The following is a 24,472-nucleotide window of genomic DNA, read 5'->3' on the forward strand; positions in this document are numbered from 1 at the left end:
GAACATCTAGTAATCTAATAAAATCTACTTGTAATGAACATTAAACTTTACAACGGATACATGAATGTGCTTACTTAACACCCATGCCATAGGAGACAATTACCTGCAGTTTCCAGAAGTGTCAAAAAGCTTAAAAAGCTTACTTGCTGTTCTTGACCTTATGCCCACACTACAAAGTTTCAGCTTTTTTTTTTTTTTGATAACTGTTTTAGCTATGTTTTCTTTGTCTCCCTTTCCTTAATTTATTTGTATGTTTCATGAGTTCATGCCAGCGAACATTCTCATCTGTTGTTATGGCATTAACAACAATTACGATTACACTGAATTAGGCCATGAATACATAAAAAAAAATTAAAGTGTGAACAAAATGGGTCAAAGCCTGAAGAGTGTTTGTACAGAATTTCTCCAAAACAAACAAAGGGCAAAAATTCAACCCTGGTTATTCTTTTTTTCACAACGCGTATCAAATACAAACAGTGTGGTTTGTGCCTGTAAGTTACATTGAGGCCCTGGGCAACCTGATTGAACATTCACATCAGCTCTACTTTGAGCAGGTCGTTGAACTACATGAATTCCTAAAGTCTGAGTCCAAGAATCATGAGTTATTCAGTTAGCTTAAACCAGAACAAGATGGAGATGACCAAATAGATTTGACACTATTTGTAAGAAATATTTTTTTTTTAAAGGAATAACATGAAGGTCAAAATAAAAGGAATTGCAAGTAGTGATTTCCACATGATATGCTATAATAGTGTCTTTATTCAACACTAGAATATGAATGAAATCACCTCTTGGGTAGAACTTTGCAACTGCTTACAGTAACAGTCTATGCAAGTTGATTGGGAAGAAGTGAAAGAAAACACTGTTTCCGCTTCAGACTGCCAGAAAGTTTGTTGTGTGTCTCTGTGTTCTAATTACCTAGTATGAAATTTGGCTACATGAACATCATTACTTTTCCATAAACTGCTGTAGGGTTTTTAATGACCACTAGGAGCTAGGATTCAAAGATCTGAGTTTCTTCTATAGTTTCAGTCCTGTGCTGTTGGCATCTTGCAAGAGCCTCAGTTCAGCAGTAACTCAGACAGACAAGGGCTACCAGTACTATTTCCTTCAGTGCATGCACTCAGTTTTCCTTGGAGGATCTCCTATTTAAATTCAAACTTGGCTCAGCACTGCTTAACTTGGGAGGTCTGACTGGCTCATAACAGAAAATGTTGTGGCTACAAGCCACTATATTCATTTGGTCTCCATACATTTGGATTCACCTTCTGTTAATCACGTATATTTGATTATGATTCATCAGAAACTTCAAGAATGTATCTGATGGAGGAGAAGACATTTGAGAGGTTTTTTATTATTATTTTTTTAAAAGTCATGAGTAGTCTTGGGTTGGTCCTAAATGATTACAGAGAGCTAAACCGCCTACAGGAAGGGTGTCATATGCATACTTTTTTAAAGACTGTGATGGAGTTGTGATTGCTGAAGTGCTCCCCAAACAATTCCTCTGGTGATGCAGCTCCATATTAATTCTGACATGCATAAATGTCAGTTTCTTATATTAACCAATGAAACAGGCAATGGACTGTAAATTATTGCTCATTCCTGTCAAACACAAAATGCATTGGCTGCTAGAAATGATATTCTTGCCTAGCAAGAAAAGTATTTAAAATGGGTCCTTCTGTGAGAGATTCCTTGAGGATACACCTTCTGAAAGTTCCTGCTGAAAAGATGCCTTTTATGCCATTGAGTATGTGCACTTAATTAATGTCTGCACATGCTGAGCAGGTTAAGTACACATCACATACAATTTTCTTGGTGGATATCAAATAAGAATAGTCTTTAATACATAGAGATGGCTGCAGAATTATATTTTACCCATTAAAAAAAATCAGAATGAAACTTGGAAATTTGGCTATGAAACAAAGAACAAAAATAAGAACCAGGAAGCCTTTAGGATTTTTGTGAGGTTGGTTTGCTAACCTTTTTTGTTTGTAACCCAGAATTGCCCTTAACATCTATATCCATTCATAGCAGGAAGTCCAAAGGTGACAGTTACCTTCATCCTCTATTTTTTTATTTTATTTTATTTTTTTTGTGAAATTTGAGTTCAGGTATAATACTACAGGTATTCTGGGGCTGATGTTACAATGTTTTCAGGAAGTGAAGCTCTTCCAGGGAATACATGGAAAACTTCACAGCTCCATCTTAAGGAAAGCTGTTCTGACATATGTTTCCTGAACCTGTAGGAAATTAGCAGGAATATGTGATAGGAACAATCTTTCTGTTTCTGGAAACGAGGTTATAGCTGAAGACTATGCTCCCACATGTTGCATAATTTCTGGTTGGCTTTTCTTCCCTGTGGTTGTGTGCAAGACTGCTTTGGCTATGGGAAAAGTCTCTTGCTTCTTAAAATCCACTATGACATTAATGATGAATAGTAAAGACCACTGCACTGCACTTTGCACGATAGTCAGTCTTTGCGTTGCCTTATATCATGTACCATATGTACACTGTGACTTGGCTGGGTTCAAAAACTGTAACTGGCAACACTTACTCTGATTGTTCTTATAATGATCAAACAGTAACACAGTTTGACAGAAATTTTATAAACCATCATGTTGTAAAACAAAACCAGCATAAACTGGCTTGAGCAAAGAAGGTGTGTTTAAAAAGAAAAAAAGTTAATCAAAAGCACATGAAACTGGCCATCTGTGCAATTGTTGTGCGTTTTCAGTGTATGAAGGCAAATAAATACCACGAACCTTTTGTATAGTCAGTTTGAAGGTATTAAAAGATTTTTGAAAGTCAAGAAGAAAACTAAAGTGAAAGCTCTATAATTCACACTGAATCCACTGGTGGTAGTCAAGGAAGGATTTGTCAGGATTTGCCCTTTCTCCTTTCGTATCTGTAAGAACTGCCTCTTACACATCCTCAGCTTTTGCTTGTTTGGTTTACATTTGGAATCTTAAATGTCAACACGTGAGTTACGACATGGAAAAAAAATACTCTTACGAACTCAAAGGACCAGGTGGTGAGATACATGTCACCATTTTGCACCTAAGAACACGACGTGTTCGCAATGGGAATGTTATGTTTGTAGAATGAATACAGTGATTGCCCAGCCTCATTCTTCATAGGTATTTACCTACATCATAAATATATATATATATATATGTATATATATGAGGTTATATATATATAAATCATCAGAACCAGGTAGTCATAAGGGATTCAAGAGAACCTGGTTCAGCAAAATCAGAGTTGTGAAGATAGGGTCTATGTAAAGTAACTAAAGAAAAAAGAAAACCAGGAGAGAATGCAAACATTTTGGCAAACAAACTGATGCACAATAGTGACAGGAAGAACAAGTGGCTGTCAATAAATCGGAGTCACAAGATTTTTTCATAACCTGAAAATCCAAACAGGATCGTGGAAAAGTAAAAACAAGGACAGCACAAGCTTTTAGCAGAAGAATAAAAATTCCTAACATAAGAAGTCAATTATCTTAGGAAAACATACATAAAATGAATTAAGTAACAGTTCTATAAATACATCAGATGTTAGTTAAAGTAAAAAAAAAAAAAAAAAAAAAAAAACACAAAGAAAAGGACAGGTCTAATATTTATTTAAGTTACTTTTGGAAGAGATGATACAGAATACAGAGTAGGGTGCCAAGAATTTTTTTTCTTGCCTTTATTAAAAAAGGTTATTGTGACTAATGTGATTATTGTAATTAATGCAGTAATATGAAGGAGAAACAAAATGGGAAGAGCAAGAAGAGCCAAAATGTCAGGTTAAAAAGAAAAAAAAAAAAAGAATTCAGGTGTATTCTTTGAAGAAGTTGAAAGTTATCAGCAAATGCTTACTGCACACTCTAAATTATTAACAGTTACCTCCTGGGACCCACTGGAAATAGATGAGACCCCAGATGCAAAAGATGATAATAACATGACACAATGTAGAACCACCCCTGATTTTCCAAAGTACAAGTTGTTTTGGTGGGACAGCAGCATATGTGATTTGTATTCATTTTAGAAATAGTTGTGACAGTTCTGAAACATTTTCAGAAACAGATTAGGGAGGTGGTGCAAAGGGAGTTGGTATTAGCTTTAACATAGTCAGAGTCCAGTTCTTGTAAGTTACAGGCCACATTGGTATGAAAGTCAATGAGGATTTATTTTAAAGGCTTTCCTAGTGCCAGAGCAATTTAATCCTTCTGGTTATGGCATGGAGGATAGCTTTCAGTATATAACCATAAAGCGTGTATAAGCTTGGAAAAGGGTATAAGTTTAAATATGAAAGTGGAGTTGAGAACTTGCATAAATGTTTTGAAGTCAGCAACATAAAATTCAATAAAATGTTCTGTGTCCATTTGAAATAGGATTAATAAGAATTGACATGGTCTGCAGGAAAAAAAAAAAGAGCATTAGTTTAGACAACTAAGCATATAGATAAACATTTGCACAAGTTACAATGAGAGCTTGTAGGATTTCCTACACTGGAGATTTTTCATGAAGATATGTGTGTGAGTGATGACCAAGATATAGCTCATATTATTTCTGAGCTAAGGAAAGGACTGGATGACTCCTTGGCACTTCTGTGAATTCATACACATGAAAAACCACTTGCAAATTTTATATTCATGGTTGCTACTTTATGCATGCAGTTGATGATGTGCATATTTTATTTAGCTTTCCTACTAATGTCCACAGCAAATGCAGATTAAGCTGTCATCTCTATGACACTCTGCCATCACAGATGCATTGGCATATAGGCAAACACATTATAAAGTACTGTAAATGCTCTGAGAGAAATAAGAAACTATAGTTCATCACTGTGTCATAAATTTCTTGCCATGGAAGTAAAATAAAAGCTGCAGTAGGTCTGCTTTGAAAACTGGGATAATACCTACATTTAAAAATGAATAGAAAATTCATTCTTTGCTACATTTATTTTTAGTCATTTGTTCTTGGTAATGTGTCAGGTCATCTTTTTAATTTAGGTAGGTCAGTCATTAAACCTATGACATTAATTCACACAACATATGAGCCTTCCTTAGCACACTGATTGTATACACGCTTTATTTATAAACACAAGCAAAATGAATTATCTTTCTATGTGCAATTATTTTATCTGTGTCTCTCCTCTTGGGTTGGGCAGTAATTTCTTCCTTACACTCATATAGTGAAATTAGTTCATTAATTCAAAACTTTTCCTCAAGTGATTCCCTCTTTGTCCTCTCAAAAGAGCTAAGGAACAACCAACTACTTGCTGTCATTTTCATTACATATTCTTAATAGAACTGAGTACATATTGATGCTAATTTCATCTAGCATAATTATTGAAGTCCCTGTTATACCGTTTATTACAGCTAAAGTACATTGATTCAGGGAATTCAGAATATAATATTGTCATGTAGAAAGAATGCCAACTTCTGGTCACAAAGTTGTAAATAAGCATATCAAGATAATCCTTAAAAAACTTTTATCTGAGGTCTCCTGGGGGATGCGAGAGAGGAATTGATGTTAGAGAAGGCAGAGCAGGAAAGAGAGGTGCTAAAGTGGTAACTGGAAGAAAATTCTTTAAGCCAGCCTTCAGATCTGTGTGACTGAAGATCCTGAATTGTAAGAAGGAGAAGGTAAGAGGGAAAGGTGGGAGCAGAAAGGACGACAAAGAATGAGCAGGGCAGGTTGTAGTGCAAATACACATTAGAAAAATGTGGTCTGTGTCTTACTTATCTGGCATTTTTAGCATTATGATTTGTTTAGGCAATTTTTCCCAAATCAGTAACACTTTGTATATGCATATGCAAATTAAGAGATTGGAAAACCATTTTTCATGTTACATATTTTTGAAAGCAAACTCAGTGCAGTGCTGTCAATACAGAAAGGATTAGTGGGAACAGAAATGGTTTATTGGAATATGAACACGAATGGCAACAGGAAGGTCATAATTATTATAACTAAAAGGGTTGAGAGCTAGATAAAGAGAAAAACAATGGATTCTTTGACTGCTATTATACATATATATATATCCTGCCAAACTATAAAGTTTGTTGTCTGCAATTTGACTAAGAGTAGCCCATCTTGATTTTCTGTGCAGAATTTACAAATATGGGAACTGTGCATTACTTTGTTACACTCGTAGCACATAGCAGCATAACTGATGGTTGCAATCCTCTATCAGTTTTATGGCTTTTGTTTGTTGCTGCAAATATGCAATAGATATTATAGAAAGATACATAGAAACAAAACAAAGGAAGAAAATGCTGAAATTCATGTGAACTTTGGGGAGAAACACAAATTCAAACTATACCAAATGTTTTAGTTTGCCTCAAATAAATAAAATAACCCAGTGGGACCACATCCCTGTAGTAAGAGACAGACTTTACCTGCCAGTGATTTGAGGCAGATGTAGATTCAGCTGGCTTGGCTGCAGTATGATGTGAAAGAAACACAAGCTTTTGGGGGTTTTATAGCTGGAGTTTTGCTGAGTGCAGCTGCTCCCTCAGCATATTATTAACTCAAAAACATGTTCATTAAAAAAAAAAAAAAAAAAAGATTCCTGGCGCTTCTTTATCATGCAGGGATCTCTTGGACTACTCTGAGGGGATGTATTTGAACATTGCTGTGGAGGATGTGATACACTAAGATTAATACAAACAAAATGGAATCTAAAGAATAGTAGTGAGGGGGAAAAAGAGACAAAATGGCAAATATTAGAGGTGTGTCCCTCTGGAGCTTTCCTTAACAAGCACCCAGTACCCTAGCAGGGATTTTCAGATCCAACTCAACAAACATATTCAAAAACTCATCACCCCTCTTCATCCTCTATTTTGTTTTTGTGGAAACAGCATGGCTGTGTAGGTTCTAAAGAGATGAATAATACAATGGCAGTAGTTTTGTAGATTCATAAGATAATTGAATTTAAGGCTGGAAAGTGCGTCCTGAGATCTCCCATGCCCCAACAGGAGAATCAAATATGCTTACATCTCTCTTAACACATTTGTCTAAGGGCTTCCAGTGCTGGACCAGACCACTGCAATAACTTTCCCCCAGTGCATAACTTATCTTTGCTGATGAAGTTTAAGCCCATAACTTTGTCTGTTTACTGTTATATCTATACAAGGTTTAATAGCTATTCTCTTTTTAGTTTACTTTCATTGATTTGAAAGCCTTTGTCAGCTTTATCCTGTCTTGTCTGAGCCTCAGATTCAACCTTTGCTTTTACCTTTCTGCATCCCCTTTTCCCTCTCTCCATGTCACCTTCCCCTTTATTCTTCACCCTTTCTCATTTTTGTCACCCCTTTTTTGACTCTAAATGGTGTTTCCAGGGCAAGCGTCCAGACACTTCCTGGCACTGTCACAGGAAGGGCTCCTTCTTTTGTGTTTCACAGGGAATATTGTACAATATACCCCAATGTGATGCCTAATGCTTTACACAGAGCAAAATATTGATTTATGTTCAGCTTCTGATCCACCACACTCCTTAAAACCTTTTCTCAACAGCTACAGGTTAATCATTCTCCATTCTGGTTTTGTGAGTACAGTTCTTCAGAACTAATGCTAAGTATTTTCTTTGCTGATTTTATTTGACCCTATATTTTCTAAGCTAATTTTCTAAGATTATACTGAATTTTCCACTCTGTCCTAATCTGTTCCTCCCAATTTGATATGTTTTGAGCATTTAGTAATAAGACTTCTGGGACTGTGTCCTCATTTGTTGGAAGTATAGGTTTCCTTTCATTGAAGTATGCTAAATGCATCTTGGAAATGACTGTTATGGACTGAAAGCTGTTTGAAAAATGTTATTTGAGGATGATTCTTGGGATTTATCTCAAAAGTGTACTGTCTGGGATGGCTAGGGACAAATTCTTCTGGAGGAAAGTGCTGTGATGCTAATATCTATAGGCATGGTTAAGGATTTGGCTTTAGCTTAAGAATCATTTGCCAGACTGCTTTGTTACAAATTTTACCCTGGGCAAGGGGCATACTTATGCACATCTGGTATACAGGGTATACTTAAGAGATCTATGATATAAAAAATAAGGTCTTATGCTACTTATTTGTACTGAATTTATTTATTTAATCCTGAATACAAAAGGCTCTGGCCTATTCCACCATAACACATGAGGATATAATGAGGTGACAGTCTGAAAAGTTTGATTTTACTGGGTGAATCATTCTGCTGCACGAACACTCTGAGCGTTGCTGTACATTACAGCAAATCATACTATGCAGTGCCTTTCAAGTTTGCATAAATACAATATCGTATTGTCAGCGAGCCCACCTATTTGCTCTACCATACTTGTTAAAAAGTAGTCTGGCACGTGTTCTGCTTGCGACTATGCAAGTGCAAATCTAAGTATTTTAGTAATTAAAAAATATATATTAAAAAGACTCTTTTGGTCAGATCCTCATGTAGTCCTTTAGATGTCAGTCTTTTAATGAAGACTGTTATTGATTGACTGATGAGTTAATGACAGAATGTTGAGGCAAAATGTATGGCTTCTGCAGCATTTCTTGTGGTGGTTTTGTGTACATCTTCTGCTGAACTGGATGTGACTTGGAGAAAACAGCTCTCTGGAGTGCCCTTATGCCATGCTATGCCATAGTCAGGAAAGTTGAGCTATTAGGTTTCATTTTCTATTGACTTTCCTCAGTAAGTTTGTTTTCCTTTTCCCCGTACATAATTTTCTTCTGCAGCAGCTCAGTGATACACATATACTTATTATCTTAAACCAGAAAATAGCCTAAACATTAGTACTAAGCTATCTATGATGTTTCCTGTCAGCACTTGACTCTTCTACCCACAAAATGCTCATACATTAATATATTACTAATGCACTGCGTTAAAATCCATCAGATGTTACCCATATATTATGTTGATACATTTTGCATAAGATACATGTACAGGGGTGTTTTACTGAATATTTACAAGAAGGGGTGATGATAGTAAAGTTAGAACAAATGTCATACTTCTTCAGGAATTTTCAAGATACAATTCATCTGATTTCATTCAATCTGTAATAACACACAGCATTCCCTCACATGAAACGCCTATTTAGTACCAGAATCCACACACCTACTTTCAAACCCAGCTTCATTCACTGTTTGATTTATCGATACATTAAGTGGGTTTTCAGACCTAACAAACAGCCCAAAATAATCATTTCACTTCCACTTTTCCTCCAGGACAGCAAGGGTCAGTTTCTGTTGTAAGTTCTTAACTCCAATTTAGAATTAGCTGGAAGTCATTAACACTCAATATAAATTCAGCAGTGAGCTTGAAATGAGCTGGTAGTCTGACTGGGTTTATACAAAATCTCCATTCTTAAAGCGGAGGTAAGTCCTTCTCAGCTAACACTTTTTTTGTGTCAGATTTATTGAACGATATTGTTGCTGCTGTAATTCAGAGATATACATAGAAGTTTCAGACTATTGATTGCTTTCTGGGCTCAAGAGAAAAAGAACCTTGCCCCTTGGATGTCCCATGGCATTGTTTTACTGGTATACTTTTCAGAAGGGCGTGTTGAAGTTATTTGGATCCATTGCAAGCAGTGATCATGTTTACATCTTTGTAAAATTTACCAGTGGCACAGTTCTACTGGAATGGCTGAAAAACTGTAAGATGAAATGGCATATATTGTTTACACATACAGATACCCAATCTGCACGTGTAAATCAGGTATTTCTGCATATACATAACCTGGTAGGCAGATAGATGGTCAAGTGCATGTTGGATTTTATATATGTTCTTATGTGCCCTTACAAACTCCAATTGATCAATTGTACATGTGCTTTGGAGGTTAATGATTAAATGGGAGCCTTACCTTTCAAACTATGTTTATTAGTATGAAAAAAAGAAACACTAAATCTATGATTAAAACATCAGATCCTCAGTAATTGGCAGTTCGTCTTAGTAACCCAGAAAATGTTCTTACCTTTTCCTCGTTTATCATTCGAAGTTTTTGAGATAACTCAAGGCAACTGGAAGCAATAACAATTTTCCAAGCCACTGTTTTGTGACTATGTCTGTGGGAGAGACCAGGAGAAGACTAATGAAGATGATATAGGAACTAGTAAGGGGACAGGGAGACACAGCACAGTCTAACGTGGAGAACGTGTACCATGGGAAACATTTTGGCTAACAGATGCTTTGAAAAGTGAGAAATAAACTGTCTCCTTTGATTTGATTTTACTTGTGGTCAAGAAGAGAGCACCTTGTCAATTGCTGTAAATAAATGAAGAAACATTATAGAACTCCTAGCTCCCACACCATTTTCCCCTTATAATGGAAACAGCCTGCAAGACTCCTCCTCCTCCTCCCCCTCCCCCTCCCCCTCCCCCCCTCCCCCTCCCCCCCCTCCTCGTCCTCCTCCTCCTCCTCGTCCTCGTCCTCGTCCTCCTGGTTGTTCAAGTGAAAAATGAGCAATGCTCTTAGTTTTGCATATAGTACATACTGCTAACCTTCTTCACTTTTCCTCATAGCATAATGGATTGCTATCATAAACTCATGACTGCTTTGAAAGTAAGTCTTATGCCAGGCAGACATTTCCTGTTGAAAGATGAAACTTTACATTGTAGCAGTGTTTTTAGTTTGCTGACCTGAAAATAAGTTGCTCAGAGCATGGCTTAACATTTTCTAATTAGGGAGAGGTGGAAAGCACATATTTTGTGCTACAGAGGCAAAGGCTTTGTGCAAATACGCATTTTTCTTTAAAAATTGCAAAGACTTATGGAAGTTTCTATTAACAATTTGTGATGCCCAAGGGCAATTTGTATTTTGGTAAAAGTTACTGTTTTCTTTGGTTGAGATCATCTTTTAAAAAATAAAATATTGTCACTTAACATGAGGTACTACATCAGTAAAGGATTTTTGTTGTTCTCTATCATAACATTATAAGTTTTTGACAGTTTTACAATTTCTTCTTATGAATTTGAAAATGTCTGAGGGAAAATGGAATGGATAGGATTTTAAACTCAGAGGTCATCTTGAACTGCATTTTGTATCAATTTAATTGGCAGATTTGCCTTAAGATGATATCTATAGGCTATTGCTCAGATCTAGTAAAATAAGAATAAATAAGAATAGTCTTATTTTCTATTGCTTTCTCTTTCCCATTCACTGCTCAACATGAATATTTTAGTTTATGGCAGTGCTATTCTGTTCAGTAGAAAAAGGAAAGCTATTTAAAAATATTTTTTGTTGTTGCTTGTTTGTTTGTTTGTTTGTTTTTCCCATGGCAATGAAAAGAAAGGTTTTCTCTATGTGGTTGTGATTTAGGAGCAATTCAAATGTTCAAAATTTCTGGCTGAAATCTTTAGTTTGACTGCAATTTTTATGTGATGATTCCTTAACAGAATTGCTTGTGCTGCATGTACTGGCATACATGTACTGCCATTTTAATCTGTCATATTTTGACCTTCAGAAAATGGCTTTACCTCATGAAATTTCCCATTAACTTACATTTTGTAGTCTAGATAGGAAGCCAACAACCTTAATTTACGTGAGACACTAAAAACAGATCTCTGGAAAGAAAATATTGGGATATATATTTTATTTCTTCATGAAAAGCCAACATTTTACATGGAAAGACAATACTGTTAGTGCAAATATTCTTTTATGTGAAACTCCTGGTTTTGTTCATAAATAAATACTTGGCAATGTTAGACTAGTAATCTGTGCAACTTCATAGAATGTTTCAGAATATGCAAGTTAGCTGCATATTGAAAAAGAGATAGTGATAGGACTAGGAATATAATTTCCAAGCAATTTATTTTAATTCTACATGTTTTCAAAGTCCTTGGAAGATAATGGGTGACAATGCAAAGAGGTATAGATATGTCTTCACAAGGAATGGGTAGACTTTTTCAAAGATTCTCCAGTTGCACAGATATGGCCCCAATTCAGAAGCCATGAAACATGCTAGTTTCACAGGACATCACAAATATCTAGTGGTTTAAACTATTAATATATGTACATATGGAAACTGGTTATTTGGTTAATCAAGGAGCATACTAATACATTAAACTAAGGTTTTCTTCCTGTAAAACTTCAGCCAGTATGATGAAGTTTCCATACTGGCAGTCTGTTATGAAAGAATATGAAAGGGAAATTGTTTCACTGGCTTAGGTCCTACATATGGACAATTTCTTTGTAATTCTCCTTGAGGAACCACACAAGCCTAGATTATTTATTTCATCATAGAAGAACCTGAAAGAAGTCCAGTCCAAAAAGGCGTAGTCCTCTAATGTCTCTTCTCTCACAAGTTGGATGAGAGCAATGAAGCTTTCATGAATCCTGAGAAGCATAGCTGGGAGTAAAATAAAGTGCGATGTGATGGAGTTATTTTTTGTGTATGGGAAAGTTTGCACAACAGAGAACATAACCCTAAAGATATCCTTAAAAAATGAATGGAATTTATACATGCTTTGCACTATTTTGTACTAAGAAATCATACTGGGAAAAAAAAACTAAGACAATGCCTGTAAGTATTTTTTATTGAAGATGTATTTTAGATTTGTTTAATTTGAATTACACTAAAGTCACCTGGCTATTATGTCTCATTAAGATAACTATGATTTTGAAAGTTAATCACTATGAAACTTGGAAGCAGAAAATACAGTAAGACTTCATGATTGCTATTCTGAAAATCTATCTTAAGTTACGTGTATATGAATATATTTTATATCATCTCAGAAATGTCCTGTAAATGCTCAAAATGGTGAGGTTACTGTAATTTTAGGAACTTCACATCAGAAGGGTCCTTCAGTGTTAATTAACACAACTTGTCATAATTATATGAATAAGCACTTCAAAAACACTTGGTGAGAGTGGCAAAAAAAAATAAAATAAAATAAAAAAAGTTCCCCTCTATCCTTACTTATTGAACATGCCAAAATATTAGCATGACACTTGAACAGTCCTGCAATCTACTCAGTCAAATTGTTGATATATATAAAGAAATAATCTGAGAGGGCTTTAAAGAAAGCAAATGGAATGACTGGTGTTCCCATGTGTTTATTTGATTTACTTTTAATAACTCAGCACATAAATAATTCAGACCCAGCTGCTCAGATTTAATATCCAACAACAGTAGCAACTCTATGTTGTTTTTTTCACTTACGCAAATGTTGCTGAACACAGATTGAGTTTACATTCCTCCTTCACTCTGTGAGCAATGCTTTAAATTATAATTACAAATTAGTGTACCCAGTGCTGTTTACTCTGCATAGTAATTATATTTCAAATCATGATTTAAAATGTAATTTAAAATGTAATTATATTTCAAAGAACAGCTTTATACAAATATGACAAATTTGTATGTTTAAGCTTGTTTTAATTTTATTTTATCTTTTAAAAGTAAAGAGAGTATTTTTAGATTTTATTTTACCACCTCTGTAAAATGACCCTTACCCTTCCTCCTTACTTCTTCCATTCCCCAATATATATATCCATATAATTTTTGAGTAGCTTCCAGCACAACATAACTGCTTTCACAGACTGTGCTCTCCACCTCTGAGGTGCATGTCCAAAATATTTTACTTGTTTAGTTATTTATTATCATCATCAATCGGGAAAGCAGGGAAGGACAGAACATTTCTTTCTTTCTTACTTGTTTGTTTGTTTAAACTTGGATGATTCAGAGTAGTGTTTTTTTTTTTTTTCCTCCTTTTTCTTTCTGATCCCATGTGAGTGCTGGGACTTCTGTTTAGATATGTTGCAACTATATCTGCAGTGTGACATAACAGGATTCCAAGTTACGTGTTAATCAATTGCACCTCAATTGTAATTAAAATGTGCAATAATTATCTATACTATCAGCAAAGATAGCTGAGCTGAAAGAAAAATGCTCATTTTAAGTAGAAAAATAGCATATAGCTAACTAGGACAAACACAGAACTGGTGAATTCTAGTTTGTTGACAGAACAGATGTATATTTTAACTAGAAGGTGGATTATTATTACAGTTTATCAACAGTATCCACAATCAAAGTACCTGGAATTATGTGAATTTTTCTTGATATGTCATGACGTATCTATTAGAAAGATCATCAATATATGATGAGATCATCAATATATGATGAGATGGGACTCAGTCCCATGTGAAGACGTACAAATTAAGCTTGCATTAGGTTTTCTAACATCCCCAAATATCGCAGAAGGTGTCCATTTCCTAAAAACCTTTCTTGCCTCCTGAAGACATTACCATACCTTACACCGATCCAATCAGTTGTATTTGTAGGATTAAGCAAAAACAGGTGGGAAGACCTAGTTACAGGGCAGTGGCTCCTCACATTCATGCAGCTTTAAGATAAAACTCCTCTATTCCACATTGTTCTTGAAGAGATTTGTCTGGGAGAATCCAAAGCAGAGTCAGGCAGTGAACTAAAAATGATGTGGACGTTCAAAAAGTTCAATACTCAAATGAGAGTTCTGGTATTCTTTTCTTAAGCAGTAAAGTTAAAGATAGTGATTTGTTAAACCTTAAGGATGTGTCCTTTGATTCCAAGGCAAAGGTACCAGAGAAGACTGGGATGAAAACTTACATTGCTGAGATGTGATCTCTCTGGCCTGATGCACTGTCCCAAGTGGCCAAGGAAAAGTTGGGTTTCTCTGAATGTGTAGTGACACTTCCTACAAAGTGAGTCATTTTTAACTTTCTCTCATTTTTAGTTTAAATGAAATCAGTCCATCTCCTGGTTTCACTTGAATTTTTAAAAGAGACTTAAACAAAGGCAAAATGTTCTGTTTTCTCTTTTATTTTGAATGTACATTCATACAGTCTTCATTGTTTTACTTAAACTAAAACTAATTACATACCTTTTCCATATATAAAAGAAACACATGCATTTTATTATATTTTCATATGGATGAGGCATTCTTTTTTGACAATATATTTAGGGGTGAAAAAAGAGAGCAGTGGATGCTGCTTAGAGCCCCAGCCATCTTTATGAATTGCTATTTATTCATTTCCTTTCCTTCTTGTCTCCAGGAAACCTTGAAGGTGGCCAGGATCATCTCAGCAGACTGAAAACTGATTGAAGCCTCAGAGGAGGTAATAATACTTTCTCATTCCTCCCTCATTTAATCTTGACAAACTAGCCGTAACTTGCTGTGGATTAGCAATGCACAATCTGGCATGGTAGGACAAACAAGGTTTAAAGTATGTCTTTAAACTTCATTAAGGGTTTTCCCTTCCCATATGATTAGAAAGATTTTTGTTTGGATCTGAACTGCAGTAAAAGCTGGGTCATTGGGTTAATGGACAATTAATCTATAAATCCATTAAGTTATGATAATGATGTGGAATAGATTTTTAAATCTGAATGGAGTTAGTGTATGCTGTTTTCCCTTCTTGTTGCTTGTTAAGGTAGAACATACTTTGTTCGTTCCAGTTTAGGAGATATTTTAACTTTCTAAATAACCAGCAATGCTTTTACTTGCCCTTGGTATGAGTTTTCTTCTTAGCGGACTATGTAAATCCTTCAGCTGAATGGCGTGTATTTGTGAGTATATGCAATAAACCTCCCTCTGAAAGTGAGTGACCGGTTTTTATGAGTGTTGAATGTGTAACTAAAACAGTGTTTCCCTTCCACTCCACACAACTGAACAGAGGTTTTGCACTCAAGATGTTTTAATCATATCACTGTCATACTGTACCCTTTATCTAGAACTAAGTATCAGCCAAAAATTACTTGAAAATGAGCCTGCGTTTTGCTCAAATAAGTTAATGAACCTTTGTGAATTTTCAAGACTGGGCTGAATTTCAAGATTGGAACAAAGCTTAAAGCCAGGTGAGTTTTATTGTAAATATTTCCCGCATGGATCCAGCAACAATCTGATCCTGTTTAACTAGTTTAACTAAATGCTTGTGTAACATCAAGGCCTGGATGACAGACTCTTTTATTTGGAAAAAAGAAGTAAAAAAAGAGTGATAATATGCTACTGTTGAAACTGTGTGATAAAATTACAAATGTGCAGACTGAGATAGTGTTACATATAAATATTGCTGTTGGCGTGCAAATATCTTCATCTGTACTTATTTATATACATATATCCATAGCAAGCAAAGGCCTTAAAATTTTGTGGACTCATCTAACTTAGTAGCATACTAACAAAAATACTGAATTGTCTGAATTGTTCTCTGTATGTGTACAGATTTGTAAGATCCAAGACAAAATGTATACTTCTAGTTACACCTTCTTGATCAAATATTTCTAATCTTGGTGGATATGAGCCCTTTTTTAAAGGCCTTGAACCTTCAACAAGTCTCCTTACAAAAAGAAAGAAAAAAAAGAATAAGTGAGGAGATTCAGGGAGAGAACTAGAGGTTCAACAGACGAACTAGCACCTCACAACTGAAAGCAAATTGCATACTTCTGCTGAAAAGACAAGAGCATAGAAATCTGTGCCCATCCATAAATCCCTTTTTGCCTCCAACCCCTCAGCCCCAAAAAGAGTCCAAAACATTATTTTCTTTTAGAAGCAGATGGAGCTAACATAGAGATGCCTTTACAGTGGAAAGCAATTGCTTCAAGATGGACCACAGTGGCTGATAAAAATAAATAATGAATAAATAATAGTATGTGCTATGTTCTTGACTAGCGTAAGACATAGGGATTTATGTAAAGATCACCCACCAGTTTTCTAAAAAGTATTTGAAATCTGTTCCAAATAGAGAACACATAGTAAATACACAGTACCAATTCTCTCATTTAAGATATGTGATTATGTAGGCAAAAAAACAGAGCAGTATATCCGCTTTGAGCAAATGTAACTAAAGTAAGTTCACTTATGCTAAGGCAAATCTGGTGTGACTAGATGAAGAAATAGGTAGCAGAGCAGGACAAACATCCACCTGGAGCTCTTGTTGGGTGGTGGTTTTGTAGTATTCTAAGGGTTAACGTTTTTTAAGCTTCTTTTAATTGGAACTAAAGATTGTGTAAAAGTTTTCTTTTTATAGCATTAGTCTGCAGATTAATGTTTCCTGTGTTTTAATGACATGTTCCCCAGCAGCAGATGAGTGGTATAAAAATGTTTAATTAAAGTCAGTCATAGCCTGCTGGCAAGCAATGACCTTACCTTCAACTCAACGTAGTGGATAAAGAACTTGCAGTCTTTTTTCATTCTTTAACATTTGAAACATAAAAGCATAAAAGGCACAAAGTGGTGTTTTTTTTTTATTATTTATTTTTTTTTGCATACCTTGCTGCATGTTGGCCAGAATCACAATACAGTAATATCTGTTTTCTTAAAGCTATTTTCTTTATTTCCTCGTTGAAGCTTACCAAGGGATGTGTGTTTGTGTGTGTGTGTGAAGTGGGGAGATAGAGACACAAAGAGGGCTGAAAATTCAGCAGATTTTCTGTTTCAGCTGCAGCTTCTGTGTTGTTGCCTGTATCTAAACCAGAGAATTAGCTAGTTTAGACAGATATTAATATAACCATTGCACTTAAACAAGGCTTTGCTTACTACTAACTATTCCCTAAGGCATTTATTAGTGTAGGCATGCATTCTATAAATTATACAGAGTGCATGACACTATGTTTGAGAATATCACCTAGATGTGTATGCATTTTAATCCATCTCTGTTATGCAAGCAAGTTGTGTTTTTTTTTCTTTTTCTGTTCCCCTTACCTTGTACTCTCCTGTTTCCTTTGCAAGGTTCCACTCATGCTGCAACATGAAGGAAAGAAAATCTGTCTACCATTATATGCTGATACAATTAAATGCACAAGCTGGCTAGCATTTCCATGGGTTGGCTGCAAGTCAGGAAGGTACCCGTAAAAATAAAAAAGTAAAAATCTGTGTGTGCATGCATTTGTGTATGTGTGCGTATGTACATAGATATATATATAAAATACAATATAACCAGGACATGGCAATTATTTTTCTCCTGGTTTTAAAATGGATTCCACTCTGTTATCATTGCCAAAATAAAATAAAATAAACCAAGTGTTTCTTTCAATACATCTTGCAGTCTTTATCAGCTCAATAAACATACACTGGAAAACCAAAGAGAAACAATTGGTGTTCTTTAGCAGAGAGAGCGAAACAAAACCAGACACTCTGAGAGTTTATGAGAGCATGTAAAAAGATCATTTCCTGAAAAAGTTCCTAGCTATAACGGGAAGATCAAAATGACCTGATTGGGAGATGGTGTTAGTCACAAAATATGATATACATGTTGCATTTTGGAGCTATCGTTTCCTTAACACTTACTGTTGTTGGACTGAGAAAAAACAACACCTGTTGCTACCTTATTGAATGTAGCAAGAATAATGAAAAGTGTGGAAGAGGTGGGGTGAGGAAGAAAGTAGATGCTAGAAAGAGCCAGCATTGTGCTGAGAGGACACATTGCGGTGTGAGTGAAATTCCCTTCCAGTAACCCCTGGATCAACTTAGCTCTGCTACCTACAAACTTCTGGCTCACTGACAGAAAAATAAGCCATGCAATATTCTGCTTACATGAAGAATAAAACCAGCTCAGCCCCTGTCAGTACATACGGTTTTCTCTATGGCCCTGTTGCATCAGGTGCTTTTATTTGCTGGTTACTAAACTGGGAAACAAAGTTTGGTACAGTCCCAAGGTTATTTGCCGGGCCTGTCAGGACTATCTTGCAGATACTCAAGATGCAGTTATATATTTCAGTGTATATATCATTAACCCAGATATAATATCATCTCCTCAGCTCACATGGAAATAGTAAAAGAATAATAGTGAATACGACAGGTTGGAAATAATACATCAAAGCTCTTTTTTATTTTTATTTTTATTTTTATTTTTATTTTTTGTAAAACTGTGCATTTCACATTTGACTTGTAAATTCAATTATCTATGAAAAGAAGCCCAAAAGTATCCCAATGAAAAACTTTACTGTAAATGTGTGGAAATGATGACTAGTGAAAGTTGCATTGGATGTTTCATGCACTCACCTTCCCCTGCAGTCCAGGGCCCAGTTAGCTCCTGTGAAGCACCAGGTGTTTCAACAAAGGAAGGGATTGTAAGACATCATGAGAGAGGTTGCTTGGTCAAGGACCCTAGTCTAGAGGTGAGAATATGGACCTAAGTACTGAAACTGTGATAATTTTTTTTCAATTCAAAAATATTTCCAACAAATCTCATACTTGAAGATTGTAGTGAACTCAGAAGTTTGGCTAACAGATGTGGATGGAAACAGTTCTATTAAAATCTTGTGAGAAATAAATAAATAAATCCTGATGTAGTAGTAATCAACAAAGCAGAACTTAAATTAAGTAACAGTTTTAACTGGAAATCCTGTTATTCCTGCTCTGGCGCGTATGAATGTGATGGATTCATACTGTGAGGAATAGAGAAACTAGAGGGAATACAGGAGCTGCCATACAAAATCAGACCTTAAATCTATCACCTGCAGCTGCTGGTGTATTTGGTGGTAGTCCACAAAGAAGTGCATACTACTAAATAGGAACAGGGTCATGAACAGCATCAGGTGTAATGTTGATAAAAGCCAAACATTTTTAACATTAATTGTAAGTCTATTTCTGATGTTCATGTATATTGCATGACCGTTTCTTTTCTCTGCACCTTCCTGTGCTAATAATGTTACAACTTCATATTGATGGTAGATTTTTTTTAGCTTTTTATTCCCTAATTTTTGTTTGTAGTTATTGTCTCAAATTTATCATACTTGCGTTATTGCTTTTTGATATCAGCAATCACTGTTTTGTATGAGTTTCTCAGAGATCCTGTCTACCTTGGATGCCATTTCCTAAACTTTTCTCAGCACCTATTTATAAGCAGGGTGATAAAATCTTCTCTTCTTTGTGAAGAAAACAGTGGGGATGTGAGTGAGAGAGAGGGTGAGAAGAGATTGCAACCCAGCAAAATGCTCTGTATTTTCTTGGGATGTAAAGGGCAACTTATAAGACTGCAAGCACTAAAGGACTGACCAGCAAAGGCTGTGCCAGTCTTCCTCAGCCAGTCTTGGCAAAACCATTCTTGTCCCATCTTGTTCTGCCTTTGAGTTGGGTTTGTCTTCCTGTTTTTATGTGGGAGACAGAAATGCACTAAATAACAGGAGCTAAGTCCTTGAAAAATAAATTGTCTGAGATGCATGCATACAAGCTGCTTTTTTGCTTGTAATTTTGAGAGGATAGTAGAAGTGCTAGTATTTCATCCTTCTGTAATCTCAGTCTTACATTTAAGGAAAATATGATTTTAAGGAGCAGAGCACAGATTACCAAGATTATTTTTAATTTAAAAAACATCTTGAGAAATTTTCTTGGAGATCTATTGCTCACTCAAAGTACAGTGCTAAATAGCAGAGTATATCTCCTTTTCTTTACTTCTGTTCAGTTCTGTTCATTTTCACTTTCATGCATTGTTTCCATGAATTCAGCTGGGATGCTCATTAATCTGGTATTCCTATTATCAGCATACTTTGAAAGAGACCATATTTCCACCAGAAATCCTAACATATATGTAAATCTTCTCCCAGTTAGAAAAAGAAAAGATAAAACACCACACTTTGGTGTCTATAGGTCAAACACATGCTATATAAAATAAAGTTCTGTGTAGCTGAGATAAATGAAAAATAATTTCATTCATCCATTTAAAAGTGAGTGGATTTTTTTAATCAACAATCCTTTCAAATCAGATCTATGACTTAATGCCTTCCCTGAATATATGGCACTAAGTAAGACAGTTTATTCCTGTGCTAATTAAGGAGCGGCTGCAGACTACTTCAGAGATGATTCATCTTCATCACTGAGATGTCCACCTCTGCTTGCTACATAGTCCCCTCTGGGAAGAGGATAGAAAAAGCCACTTATTACTAGATTTTCTGCTCTTCCATTATTTCTAAGTTTCTTCACTGTGGAAGGTACAGAATAAGAGTTAGATATATGGGACTCTGGAGAGATATAATACGTGTGCTTTAATTTCCAAGTACGCCTCCCCCTCCCGCCCCAAGGCCATACTGTTCCTTATCTGCCTGCGCTGCTGGGCATCATTGCAGAGAACCCATGTATTTTCCCCTGGGCTTGAGGTGCTGCCTGAGTCCTGGTGGCAGTTTTCTGCATGCTGCTACTGGATGAGCTCCAGTTAACTGCCAGAGGTGCCTCCAGTCACCAAAGGTAGGTTTTAATGTGCCTTCTTGTGAGTGATTTGTAAAAGCTGGTTTTAATGTTTAAAAATGGTTTAAATGGTTTTAAACATAGTATTTTTATATATATATATATATATTTAAGCTGGATAACTTGTAACTAAGCAGCAACAGCCTGTGCAATATTACAGTATCACACACAGTATCACAGATTTCTAGGTTGGAAGAGACCTCAAGATCATCGAGTCCAACCTCCGACCTAACACTAAGTACTCCACTAAACCATATTGCTAAGCTCTACGTCTAAACGTCTTTTAAAGACCTCCAGGGATGGTGACTCCACCACCTCCCTGGGCAGCCCGTTCCAATGCTTAATAACCCTTTCGGTAAAGAAGTACTTCCTAACATCCAACCTAAACCTCCCCTGTCGCAACTTTCGCCCATTCCCCCTCGTCCTGTCACCAGGCATGTGGGAGAAAAGACCAACCCCCACCTCTTTACAGCCTCCTTTAAGGTAACTGTAGAGAGCGATAAGGTCGCCCCTGAGCCTCCTCTTCTCCAGGCTGAACAAGCCCAGCTCCCTCAGCCGCTCCTCGTAAGACTTCTTCTCCAGACCCCTCACCAGCTTGGTCGCCCTTCTCTGGACTCGCTCGAGCACGTCCATGTCCTTCCTGTAGCGAGGGGCCCAAAACTGAACACAGTACTCGAGGTGCAGCCTCACCAGAGCCGAGTACAGGGGCACAATCACTTCCCTAGACCTGCTGGCCACAGTGCTTCTTATGCAGGCCAGGATGCTGTTGGCCTTCTTGGCCACCTGGGCACACTGCTGGCTCATATTCAGCCGACTATCAACCAGTATTCCCAGGTCCCTCTCGGCCAGGCAGTTTTCCAGCCACTCATCTCCCAGCCTGTAGCTCTGCTTGGGGTTGTTGCGCCCCAGGTGCAGGACCCGGCACTTGGCCTTGTTGAACTTCATACAGTTGACCTCAGCCCATCGGTCCAGCCTATCCAGATCCTCCTGCAGAGCCTTCCTGCCCTCGAGCAGATCGACACACGCACTTAGCTTGGTGTCATCTGCAAACTTACTGAGGGTGCACTGGACGCCCTCATCCAGATCATCGATAAAGATATTAAAGAGGACCGGCCCCAGTACCGAGCCCTAGGGGACACCACTAGTGACCGGCCTCCAACCAGATTTGACTCCATTCACCACAACTCTCTGGGCCCGGCTATCCAGCCAGTTTCTAACACAGTGAAGCGTACGCCAGTCCAAGCCCCGAGCAGCCAGTTTCTTGAGGAGAATGTTGTGGGGAACTGTGTCAAAAGCCTTACTGAGGTCAAGGTAGACCACATCCACAGCCTTTCCCTCATCCACCAAGCGCGTCACTTGGTCATAGAAGGAGATCAGGTTCGTCAAGCAGGACCTGCCTTTCATAAACCCATGCTGACTGGGCCTGATCGCCTGCTTGCCCTGCAAGTGCCGCGTGATGACCCTCAAGATAATCTGCTCCATGAGCTTTCCTGGCACTGAGGTCAAACTGACAGGCCATATGACATATATTGTTTATATCTCAAACAGAAATTGTATGAAATTTTATGTGGCAAGATGAAGGCTGTCTTAACAAAGTCAAGAAATTTTGCTCTAAGAGGAGAATAAAGTACTTAGCAACAGTGATGTGGGAGATCATCTTGTTTGTGTAACTTACGGGATCATTTCTGAGCCACTGGGAGGTCGACATGAAAACAGGCTAATGAAACGAAGACTGTCAGGTGAAGAGTTTCTAGGAAAGAAGTACTAATGTCAATTGAAGGACTAAAAGTTAGAGCTCATGTAGACTCCTCTTCATTTGTGGAAAACCCCATCAAAATCTGAAACTATCCCAGAGAAGATGTCCTAGTCCTCAGGAAAATGTTGAAACAACTATACAGGTATTTAGCAGAACCTGGCTCACTTGTCCTACTGCAGGGAAGGCTGCCAGAGGTATAATTGTGACCTGGAAATACTAATAGTTCAATACAAGTGAGAGGAAATATTGTTTAAATTATGTGACATTTTTTGCACCCTCGCTAAGGGGTGGTGAGACAAGGCCTTGTTGGGGAGGGTGCCATGTGGCCTACCATCCTGTTCTCCCACTTGCCTGCCCTGGCAGACAGCAGTCCCCCTCTGCCCTACTTTCAGCTTCTTTTAATTTGTGGATTTAATGTCGTACAAATTGTGTGATTGTCTGTGATAGCATAGGACTGAATTCAGGGCAGAATCTTCATGCCTGTGGGTAAGAGACGGTTTGCTTTCAACTTGACTGAAAATCTTTCAGGGTGGTTTTCTGATAGAGTAAGGGTGCCCTGGGCTGAGACATCACGACATTGCTGGTGTTGGATAGTTTTGGTATTGTTTGTAAGAGTGTGTATTTACCATCACAGCCCAGAAGGGAAATGACACTACATACTGTGTGTTTGCTACCCTGTGGACAATGCCTAGAGAAGATTACTGTAACCAAAGTGCTTGCATCTTTGCCTATCTACATGATGAAGAAAAAAGTTGAAGGGAAGTCATAGCTTCCTCCATGCTCTGTCCCTTAATCCTGAGGAGAGTTTGCCAATTTAAGATCTATTTGTCTGTAGGTGAACATTTGAGAGCTTTAAGCGTGAGTGATAAGGGGCTTGTAGAAACCTTTGCAAGACAGAACACAGACAGAGCTTTCAGTATTAAGGTACTGTAGAAAGAATAATGTTGTAAGACTTTGAAATTTAGCTAGTATTTTCTACAAATATTGAATTTCTTAATGTTTTCAAATTTATTTTTAAAAAATATATAATGATATTAAATATTTTATGATGGTTTTCCAAATAATTATGCATCTCATTATCTTTTTTTTTTTTTGTAAAACAGATCCAAGATTAATTCAACTTTATTTTTTAATCTGCTTACTTTTTGTCTCTGTTCAGAGCATAGTACACTTACTATTAACGTTTGATACCTACACAGTGCAAATGTCTGTGTGATTACAGCTTTGGTACACATATTATACAGATAGATAGTTATATGCACACATACAAAGTGTTAGTATTTAAAATGTCTTCCAGGTGATATGCACTTCCAGGTATGAAATACCAAACGAAAATTTTACCATCTTAATACAAGAAGTATATTAAAATACTGTAATTTACTATCAACAAATAATGTGTTCAATACAGATGTTTTTACCAGAGGAATATCTTTCTAAAATGAAAATATTTGAGATGGGTTTGTTTCTCTTTGGAGGAACTTCTCAGTTTCCATTAAGTGATTGGAAATGAGAACTATTATTTTTACTGCTTTCATTTTGTTTCCCTGAGTCAGGAACCTTAGCTGCAGTGAAGTGAGCATTGAAATTGCAAGTG

The 24,472-nt window shown here is 36.7% G+C and overlaps 1 protein-coding gene across 1 annotated transcript in view; it reads left to right on the top strand.

Annotated features, from left to right (window-relative positions):
- Window positions 1-24,472, top strand: part of LOC308194636 (uncharacterized protein) — a 201,012-nt gene that overhangs the window by 114,257 nt on the left and 62,283 nt on the right. Inside the window, exons 18-21 of the mRNA XM_080590772.1 lie at window positions 14,516-14,646; window positions 14,998-15,060; window positions 15,677-15,799; window positions 17,670-17,782. The gene's annotated coding sequence lies outside the window, so the exon portion shown is untranslated. The remainder of the gene's footprint in view (window positions 1-14,515; window positions 14,647-14,997; window positions 15,061-15,676; window positions 15,800-17,669; window positions 17,783-24,472) is intronic.

Source organism: Anser brachyrhynchus (assembly GCF_964034855.1).
Source record: "Anser brachyrhynchus genome assembly, chromosome: 4".
NCBI classification, from domain to species: domain Eukaryota; kingdom Metazoa; phylum Chordata; class Aves; order Anseriformes; family Anatidae; genus Anser; species Anser brachyrhynchus.